Here is a 10497-nt window from a genome sequence, read left to right on the forward strand (position 1 = left end):
TTATAGCAGCAAAAAGACTATAGCTAGAAAGTAGTGAAATCCCTGGGGAAGTTGAAAGGGAGAGAGTGCCTAATTTACATTGTTCATCTCTTCTGTTGATACTTACCTACATTACTTTAGCATAGTCTCTGGATCAGCAGCATTACTCTAAGTGCTAGGACTTTGTTAAAAATGCAGATTCATAGACTCAATCCCATATCCAAATCTGAATCTCTAGAGTTGGGGGTTCAGCAATCAACATGTTAGCCTGTCCAGGTAATCCTAATGTAGGCTCAAGTTTGAGAACAACTCTTTAGCATATAGCCATTCACTCTCTCTAGTAACATTTTTCCATAGGATATCTGTGCCCCTGTTCAGCAGTCACTCCTGGTTAATATAAAGAGTGAGGTTAACTTAGACTTGGGCAGAGATTGGATCCTAGATATCCCCTAGGCAAACACTCCTCTCACCCTTCCCAAGTGGCCTCACTTTGTGGAAAATACTTTTACTCTTCTTCCCAAAGCTCTAGCCTGCTTAAAAGTTCATCCTTCCCTCCATTTTAGTTTCTTTTTTTTTTTAATTTTTATTTATTTATGATAGTCACACACACACACACACACACAGAGAGAGAGAGAGAGAGAGGCAGAGACATAGGCAGAGGGAGAAGCAGGCTCCATGCACCGGGAGCCCGACGTGGGATTCGATCCCGGGTCTCCAGGATCGCGCCCTGGGCCAAAGGCAGGCGCCAAACCGCTGCGCCACCCAGGGATCCCTCCATTTTAGTTTCTATCTTTTTATTACCCTCAACCAGTCTTTTGAGGAATAGCTAGACAGCATATAGGATCCCAAAAATAAAAAGGATATGCATTCAACAAAATGCCATATCTAATACAAAATGTAATTCTGAATAACATCTAATGTAACCTGCTTCTGAGGCTTATGATCTTTTAACTAAAGGAATAGTGAAAAGAAATGATTATACTTATTAATGTTTATAGATTATTTTTATAACAATAATGTTTATACTTATATAGTATATAAAACTGTGAATTATGCATTCACAGAAAGCATAATTAGTGTAGCCTATCATTTTCATGAATGCAAGCCTCAGATTCTGCTCTTAAATGACTGTTTCTTTATTGTTGGTTTAATGAGTCATCTCTCCGACTAAACCTGTTCTTTCTCTTGGTACTACTTAGAACCTGAATTTGAGATGAAGTAAAGGGCTAAGTTGTAGGAACAAATTCTGAGATTATACAATCCTTGCAGTAGATTCAAGACATAGACACTATGCTAGTTTTGAAAGTTGGATTTTTCTTCTAATTTTGTATCTCTAGTACCATCATAGTCATTTCTGTTGAGCCATATTAGATGAGCAACTAAGATTATGGTACTCATTGATTTGAGGTAAATTTTTCTAATCATTCATAAGAATAAATCATTATTTTGTATTCTAGCGGCTTTAAGAAGTTAGGTAATCATGTATTTTAATAGCATTCTGTGGTTTCTAAAACATATATATTTTTATTTATGTATTTCTTACAACAACTCCATGAAATAGGAGAGTGTACAGAATCTCATTTTTCAGATTTGCAAACTTAGGCTCAAAGTTGCCCAAAATCACAGTCAATAATTTATACCCAGATCTTTTGATTCTGGGTCTGTTTGTCTACCAAATTAATATATTCAGTGCCATAAATATTTAATTATATAATTACTTTATTTCATAATAAGAATGCTTTTAACTCTTGACAATCCTCCATTATATTCCTTTTATCTGAGAACATAAAGCATCTCAGATATCTAATTTAACATCTTTGTTAATTTAGAATTATATGGCCTCTTAGGATCATGTTTATGTCTATTAAATTTCTGTAGACTCTTCTAGAAATACAGGAGATGTAGATTACTTGACTGGAACTATATCACTGATCCTAGAATATACCCCAAAATAAAAGTTGTGTTCATGGATGAGATTCAGGATTTCTAAGTGTTCTGAAATATATGGAAAATTTTGGGTGTATATTCTGGGAAAGTTTCCATTGATGATATTAGTTTCTCAAAGAGGTCCTAAAGAGAATCCCAAAAAGGTTAAGAACACAGTGACCTAAATAATTATTTTTTCCCCTTTTTTTTTTTAGGGGGTGGGGTGATGGACCTCATATAATAGAGAAATGCCAGTTACATGAGAAATGTATTAGTGATAATTTGGTTTTTCTAGTGTAACTGTTAAATGAGAAGAAAAATGCTTAATGACATAAAAAGATTTATTAGAATTTGAATAACCAGGGTTTCTTTTTAAACATTTAAATTCTAATTTCTCAACTTAAATGATTTTCCCAGGAATATTTAGTGACATTCATTTGCTGGCTATGATGTACAGTGGAGAAATGTGTTACTGGGGATTAAAGTATTGTGCAGATCAACAGCCAGAAAATCACGAAGTGGATTCTGGTGTTTCTGGAGCAAGCTATATGACACAAAAAGAACCCTTGGATTTCCGAGAAGTAGGAGAAAAAATTTTGAAAAAGTATGTATCTGTGTGTGAAGGACCCCTGAAAGAACAAGAATGGAATACAACAAATGCAAAACAAATTTTAAACTTCTTTCAGCATCACACTAACCAGTAAGTTCATTTATTCCTTTTCAAACAGGAAAACAAACAAAAAAACCCCATGAAATGGAAATCTTCCAGAAAAGAAGATATATTGACACTGAGTTTAAGAATGTTACACTACATAAAGATATCCAATGTGGTTTCCTGTTTTTAAATGCCATAAGCATCTTTCAGTATATATTTTTAAATCTATGAAGGAACGATTCTTTAATTTTTAAGATGACATGTATGTTATTCTAACTCAGCCTGAACTGCAGATATTCTATAGCTAATACTAAGTAGGAATTCAGTGTAGCTTTACAAATTTTTTTATTACTAGTTAGGTTTTTTTTTTTATTGTGACATAAAATTGACCATTTTATAGATTTTCAGATTATTTTAAAATCTATTTTGAAGTTTGCTATGCTTCAAAGATTAAAATCAAATCACTTCATTGCTTTAGATATATGCTGTGGATATAAAAATTGGCAAAATAAAAAATTACAACTAGTATTCAGACTCCATTTCCAGAATAAGATAAATAGAAAGATGCCGCAAAACAAATGTTTCATTTTTTTAAATACCATTACTAATGGCATTTACAGTTTTTATGCTATTGGCATTATATAAAAATTTTCAAGCAATTTTCCTATTTTGTTTAAAAGAAAATGGGTGGTTTATCAAATGAGTAACGAAGATGAAACCAAGTTAGGTTAGTCCATCATTAACTCATATGTGTTTAGAATGTACCTTTTCATATATATTGACAGTTTAATATTTTTGTCTTTAATAGTAGAGATGAGTGATAAAGGCCAGAGAACCTAACTTGCTCTCTTGCTCTCAGTATTTCTGTCTACCTCAACTCCTATGTCATCTTGGGATGATCCTAATACCTTGCTGATATCCTTGACTTCTGCTCCTATGAACTTCATCACATTCCAGAACTTACTCCCATGGCTACACTTTGAATGAATATCACCATCCTGAGTTGCTCTTTCTGAAATCTTAAATTTCAGTAACTGATGACAATTCACATCCTCCTAGCTTTGTACTTTTTTTTTTTTTTTTACTTTTTTCTCCTTTATTTCTGTGCATCTCTTCAGCTTCACAGCCCCCTTCTTTGGACTGTTCCTCTTTGTCCTAAACCATCAGCTTCTTTCAGATTTTCTCCTTGCTGATCCAGCCTCATCCTTATAGGGGACACCACAATCCCTTCAGGTCCATTGTCCCTTTGTCCTTCAGTCTAATCATTCTGCAAATCTCAGCATTGAATTATTCCTGTCACCCATCTTTTTTGGAATGTTGCATCCCGTATGAAGTACGTGCAGCCCTTCAAAGTGCAATCCCTATAAGTATCTCAGCTTTAATTTTAGGAGAATCCTCAGTATAAGCCTTTTGCTTTTTTCTGGTGTGACTTCTCTCCTTTTCCCATGGTGGCCAATCTAAACCTCTAACTTTCCTCATGTCCTCTGTCCCCTCCCTTAGCTTATGGCTCTTGGTCTTACAGAAGATTAAAACTATGAGGAGTTCAACTTGTATTTCCTGTCTTTGCCCTATTCATTTCCTCCATTTTTAGAAAAAAAGAGGTTGCCTGCTTCCTGTTGAAAGCCAATCTCCACCTTTCCTTATTTCCCTTGGGCTTCTTTTTTTGTTGTTGTTTTCCTGCCTGGTTTAGGTATTGTTCTTCCCTAGATATCTGTCCTTTTTCTCTTCATCCTCTCTACCTTTTCCTTTCTCTTTTTTTTACTTACTCTTAGGTGATGTTATTCCTTGCCATGGCTTTTTCTGACACCTATAATGTTCAACTGACTTCTAGACTTGGAGCTTGAATCCCAACTTCTGCTCTCTGAGCCTTCTTCCTATAACTGCCTATTAAATATATTCACTTAGATAATTTTAGTAATTTTAAATTCAGTATGTCCAAACAACTAAGCCTCATGTTTTATCTAAAATCTATTTTGGTTTATGTTTTGGTTGTTTTAATCTTTCACAGTGCAGGGCAACAGAGAATGCCATGACCTAGTTACTGTCTACCTTCCCATGTTTATCTCTGCAATGCATCCTGTGTAATCATGTTCTAGTCCCAGTGTTCCTCAAACACTTAAAACCCAGGCCCCTATTTGATTAACATTCTGATGGAGCCTCTTGGTACAAGGAAAATCTCTCCCTATCTCTGTCTCCTTGCTTCTCCATACACAACTAAGATTTTTTTTTTCACAACTAAGATTTTTATTTAACATAGCTTTTTAACAAATTTTACTATAAAATACCTTTGTGCTTTCTAAGTAATAAAGATTTAAATCATTTTTAGTATGGTCTTAGAACACAGATCACCCTCCCTCACCTTACCCTTCTAACCTTCCCCTTTTGGAGCATGGTGATCAGTTGCAAGTACTTTGGTTTCTTTTCTAACGTGCTGTGTGTTTTTCCCCTCAGTACTCTTTGCATTTATTACTTCTGCCTGGAATGCTTTGCCCTTCATTGTGGCCAAGTGAACACCCATTTATCCTTTAGGACTCAGTTCCAGTGAACCTATAAGACTTTTTTCAGCTCATTCCACTCAACAGTTTGATGTTCATTTGTTTCTGTTCCCTTAATCTTCCCTCACATGTTAACAAACAGGTAACACTGCTTTATAGTTCTTTTCTTGATGAGTTGGTAAAGTCCTTACTTAAAAAAATTTATATTTATACTTTGTGCTTAATGATGAGTAGGCCCTTAGTGATTTTTTCTTTTTTAATTAACAAGAGACCTGGTTCTTAAGTGCCGAACTCTGCACAAAAGGGTTGCTGCTTTTGGATTCCAAACTGCCACACCCTCTATACCAGTAGTTGACAAGGCAAATAAGGAATTACTCCTTAGAGGAGTAAAGTATTACATAGATTTGGAACTTGAGAAAACCGTAACTTTCTCTTCAGAAATGGGAACTTCGTTTTGCCTTCTTGACCCTTGTGAACCATTTGGGTCCCTCACTGGTTGGTGTAGTTCTGAGGGTGCTACCGGGTGCTTTTTGTACAACTTTTCCATCCCTCACATGATTGGAGAATAATTTGTAGACCATAACAGTTAAAATGCTTTTTAACTCTGGTGTATTACAAAACAAGGAACAACAGATTTTTTTTTACGCATGTGTTAAAGCCTAAGTAAATTCTTTTCATTTAGAATGAAGTATCTTCAAGATAACAAATACTCTCTATATAAGGAAAAGCACTGTAATTCCTTCATCAACAATTTATGTGCCTCTACATGCCAGGTTTCATCTTAGGCATTGATGATATAGCTGTGTAGAACACCATCTTTTGGAGTTTATATTCTAGTGGGGGAAGTTAACTCATTTTAAGAAATAAATTTATAGTGTATTAAGTGGTTAGTGCTATGAAGAATAAAGCAGGGTAAAGGGCTTGTGTGACTGGAAAGTAGTGCTATTTTATTTATGGTGGTTGAGAAGGCACCTATGTACTTTAGGATTAGTGTTTTCAAATTCTATCCCTTTGGTTAAATGCCTTGCACATTCAATACATTAATAAGTTTTCTTTCTTATGCAAGTTCTGATACAGATTAAGGTATGAGTCATTACTTAAGACGTTTTTACTTTGATTACATTTAAGATGTTTTCTCCAGTGTGGGCTTTACTAATGAGTGATCACCTAAAGGCCTCATTATGTTTATTACACTGGGGGTTTCTCTCCATTTTGAGTTCTCTGATGGTTACGAAAATGTAAACTCTGTTAAGGGATTTTTTCATAATCCTTAAATTTGTGTGGTTCTTTCCCAGTGTGAATTTTTTTTTTTTATGTTAAGTAGGCTTTGAAACTTAAAGGCCTATCTGCCTTGTGGCATTTATAGGGTTTCTGGCTACTGTGAATTGTTTGATGCTGAATAAGGTGCAAATCATGCAAGACTTTCTCTCATCCCTTTGCTTAGAGTAGAGTGAGATGAGAGTTATGGCTAAAATCCCACAATAAAATTACATTCCTACTTCTACATTTACACTCCCACTGTGGATTCTAGGATGTTCATTAATGTGGGAACTGTGTTTAAAGGTATTCTCAGATTCATTTTAATGGCATTTTTAAAAACCCACAACTGGATGACATCCAAGTTTTGGATTGATAGTCACTTTTTCTCTTGGCACTTTCCAGGGTTTCATTTCTGGCTCTAATAAGGATACCTTATCTGCAACAGAAATCCAGGATTCTGTTGTTCTCTAGTGTTATTTCCTTATATTATTTTTAACATGATATAACATGTTATTGGAAGTATTATATTAAAATACATTTAATGTATCCACAATTAAAGTATTTGTTATGTATTCATGCTGGTGTTCTAAAGTTTCTGGTTTTCCTACTTCTAGTGAAGATTTCCAAGTAAAATGTTTTGGAGCATATAAAATATTTTTTAATAAAACCATATTCCCATATATGTATCCTGTTATTTGTTTTCTTTTATATCTGAGTGTTGTATCAGAATGAAAACTTTGTTTACTATTGACATTTGAATATTATTTCTTACAGTCCTAATAACTTTCAGATAGGGTAGTATAGTGGTTAGGAATATGGATTCTGGAGCCAGATATCTGAGGCTGAAGATTAGCCTTGTCATTACCTAGGTATGTGACTCCACATAAATTACCTACCCTTTCTGTACCTTAATATCCTATTATTTAACAAAGGAATAATAATAGTACCTACTCACAGGTTATTGAAGATTAAATGAGTTAATGTTCAAATTGCTTAATTCAATTGGGTTAATTCCTAGGATGCTTAGCACATCCGAAGAGCTCAAAAGAGTTATTATTTTCCTTAAAGTCTAATTCTGGGTATCAGTTTATCATGCTGGAAAATATAATACTCATCAGTCAGAATAATTGTGTGACAATGGAGATGTATATATTAGGTGGAGATGGTAATGAAACAAGATTGATAAATTGGTAACTTGAATCAGCTAGTGGATACATGGGATTCCATTACATTATTAACTCTCCTATACATGTTAAAATTTTTCATAATAAAAAAATTATAACCCATACATTTATAAATGTTCACATTTCTTTGTAAAAGCTGAGAACCATTTCAGTACTTCATACTTGAAACACATTTTTTTTTTTCTCGTGCTAGTTCTTTCTTGCTCCTAGAAAAGGGAGAAGAAATACCATATGGTTAATCTATTCATAGTTCGTTCTTGTCTGGACAGCCTCATAGAAACAAGCTTGCAATTAATTGGATTAGTTATTGCCCAATAGCAACAGCATGCAAGACAAATAATGAAACTTTAAATTCAGATCTCAGAGAACCTCAGTTATCTGGCTTTATTGGATTTGTTACTTGACATTGAGATCCCCAGATAGTTCCTTTAGAAGTGTAAATTCAGGCCAGTAAATACTGTGTTCATTATTAAGTATTAAGCACTCTGCTTAATATATATGAAGGGACAATGTGTGCAAATAGTATAATGTTAAATATAATTGTATATTTAGATATTTATATATATATACATATAACTTACATATATGTTCCTATAGCCTATAGACTTTGTTTTATGAAGTTGCTGATCTTGTCTTCTATTTTGAAGACTAAAAAAGGATTAATTTTTCAAAGTTGATTTGGGTTATATATGACAGACTATTTTGACAATTGAGATATTAAAACAATGGTGGACGGATGCATTGATTGTGAAATTTAGAATTTCCATATTTGATACCTTCACAAAAAGAATGGATAATTGCAGGTCCTGGATATTGTATGCAATTAGTGGTTGACAAGGAGTTTAAACCAAATTATGTAGTGATCTATCTATTAATGTCCGTTCTCAAGAATGGAATTGTATTTTATTTTTTAACATTTATTTATTTGAGAGAGAGAGAGCGCACAAGTGGGGTGAAAGCACTAGGGGAGAAGCAGGCTTCCCTGCTGAGCAGGGAGCCTAACGTGGGTGGGGCTTGATCTCAGGACTCAAGGATCATGACCTGAGCCGAAGGTAGACACCCAACCTGACTGAGTTACACAGATGCCACTCAAGAATAGAATTTTTAAATCCATTGGATTGTTTTGAATGTATTTTTCTTTTTGCATGGTATAACAGATGATGCTGTCTTGCTTTTTATTGAATAATCTTAGAAACTTAGTTTTTTATAACAGATTGAAATAATCCTTTAAGGAACAGAGATGATCTGGCTTTTGAGTATTCTTTGGATTAGATCAAGGTAATCTACTTGAGAACGAATGACATATAGTACTAAATAAGTATTTGTGTCCTTCTTACCAGTAGAGATCATACCCAGTTCAATATAATTCACCTTTGTGGAAAAGAAATCCACAGGCCCCAAAAGGAATTATTTTAAGGTCCCCACTTCAGCAAACCAGGACTTCATACCTAACCTAACCGCAGTTTCAGCCTCCTCAGGAGAGTAACAGTTGTTTTTGTTTTGTTTTTTAAGTAGGTTCCATGCTGGGCATGGAATCCCACAACCCTGAGATCAAGATCTGAGCTGCAGTTCAGAGTACCATACCACACTTTGCCAATTGAGCTACCCAGGTGCTCCAAGAAAGTAACCTTTTTAACCCGTCAACATGGAATTCCTGGTTAGCACTAGGAAATTTACTGATATACCTCTCCCATTCCCCTTAGGAGCATGACCTTGTGTACAACAGTGTACTTTTTGCTAATTTTCTTTTTTTCCATTTCTTTCTGCCTTTAAAGATTTAATTTTTAAAAAATAATCTCCACACCCAAGGTGGGGCTGGAACTTCCAAACCCGAGATCAAAAAAAGTCACGTGCTTCACAGACGGAGCCAGCCAGCGCCCCTCCTCTGCTTTTGTTTTTAAATATTAAAAAATACCTATTTTAGAGGGTGAGAGGCAGAGGGAGAAAGAAACCCAAGCTGACTCCACATTCAGCCTGAGATCAGGACGCCGAGATCACAACCTTGGCCCAAACCAAGAATCTGCCCCTTAAGCAACTGTGCTACCTAGGTGCCCCTCTACCATTTTATTTTTTTATTTTATTTATTTTTATTTTATTTTATTTATTTTTTATTATTTTATTTATTTTTATTTATTTATTTATTTATTTATTTATTTATTTATTTATTTATTTATTACCTTGAAAATCCTTTCTTGTCCTGCAGCTCAGTGGAGCTCCTTTCCATCTGCTTGATGGGATGCTTGCAGTTTCATGATGTTCAATAAAGCCAATTTGATCTTTTATACTACTCCGTTGAGGTTTTGTTTTTTTAATACCTTTTAATGTGGGCTTAGTATAGTATCTTAAAGCCCTTTCAAAGTAAGGCTGGACAGTGTAAGTAAAATGGATAACTGCTCTGACAGGTCTTAAAAAACAGCAGCAGGATTTCAACAGAACCGCGTCTGGCTTCTCTTGTCCTAGCCCAATTCTGCTACCCTTTTAGGAGATGCCCACCTTCAGGAGTCTTTAAACGGGTCTGAACTTTTATAGAGAGAATGTAGACTCCTCGCCTTGGCATAAGGTCATTCGTGACTGGGCCCCTGGCCACCTCTCTGGTCTCGGTTTTGCTGCTCCTGCTCCTGAAACAATGAATCAGAGACTGAATAACAAGAAACCGCACACTGAGCACGGGCGGTGGGGAGAAGGGAGCCGCTGGCTACGGGGCCCACGAAGGTAGCGGAAGAGGGCGGAGCTGGCGAGGAAGTCGGGGTCGCCTGGGCCCAGACAGACAGACGGACCGCCTTTGGGAGAAGCACGGACGTTACAAACCTCTGCCGTGCGAGAGGTTTCACGGCACCGGGGGAGGTTCGGGGGCTTGAGGCCCGAGGTGAAGGCGCAGCTCCTGGGCGAGCTTCCAGGTCGGGCCCCTCCCGCTTCCCTTCCCGCCCGAGGGCGGCCGCCCGCCGGGAGACGTGGAGGGAGGGAGGCGGGAGGCGCGAGGCGCGAGGCGGGAGCCGGG

General features: G+C 36.1%; 1 long non-coding RNA gene across 1 annotated transcript; it reads right to left on the reverse strand.

Moving 5' to 3' along the window:
* Positions 1–2618: 2618 nt before the first annotated feature.
* On the reverse strand, positions 2619–10491 carry LOC129509524 (uncharacterized). The gene is made up of 2 exons (XR_008664364.1): positions 9993–10491; positions 2619–7705 (listed from the first exon to the last, which is right to left on the reverse strand). It is a non-coding gene; the product is annotated as an uncharacterized LOC129509524 (long non-coding RNA).
* Between the last annotated feature and the right edge of the window lie 6 nt (positions 10492–10497).

The sequence above is a fragment of the Nyctereutes procyonoides genome, unplaced genomic scaffold (genome assembly GCF_905146905.1).
Source record: "Nyctereutes procyonoides isolate TBG_1078 unplaced genomic scaffold, NYPRO_anot_genome, whole genome shotgun sequence".
Classification (NCBI taxonomy): Eukaryota; Metazoa; Chordata; class Mammalia; order Carnivora; family Canidae; genus Nyctereutes; species Nyctereutes procyonoides.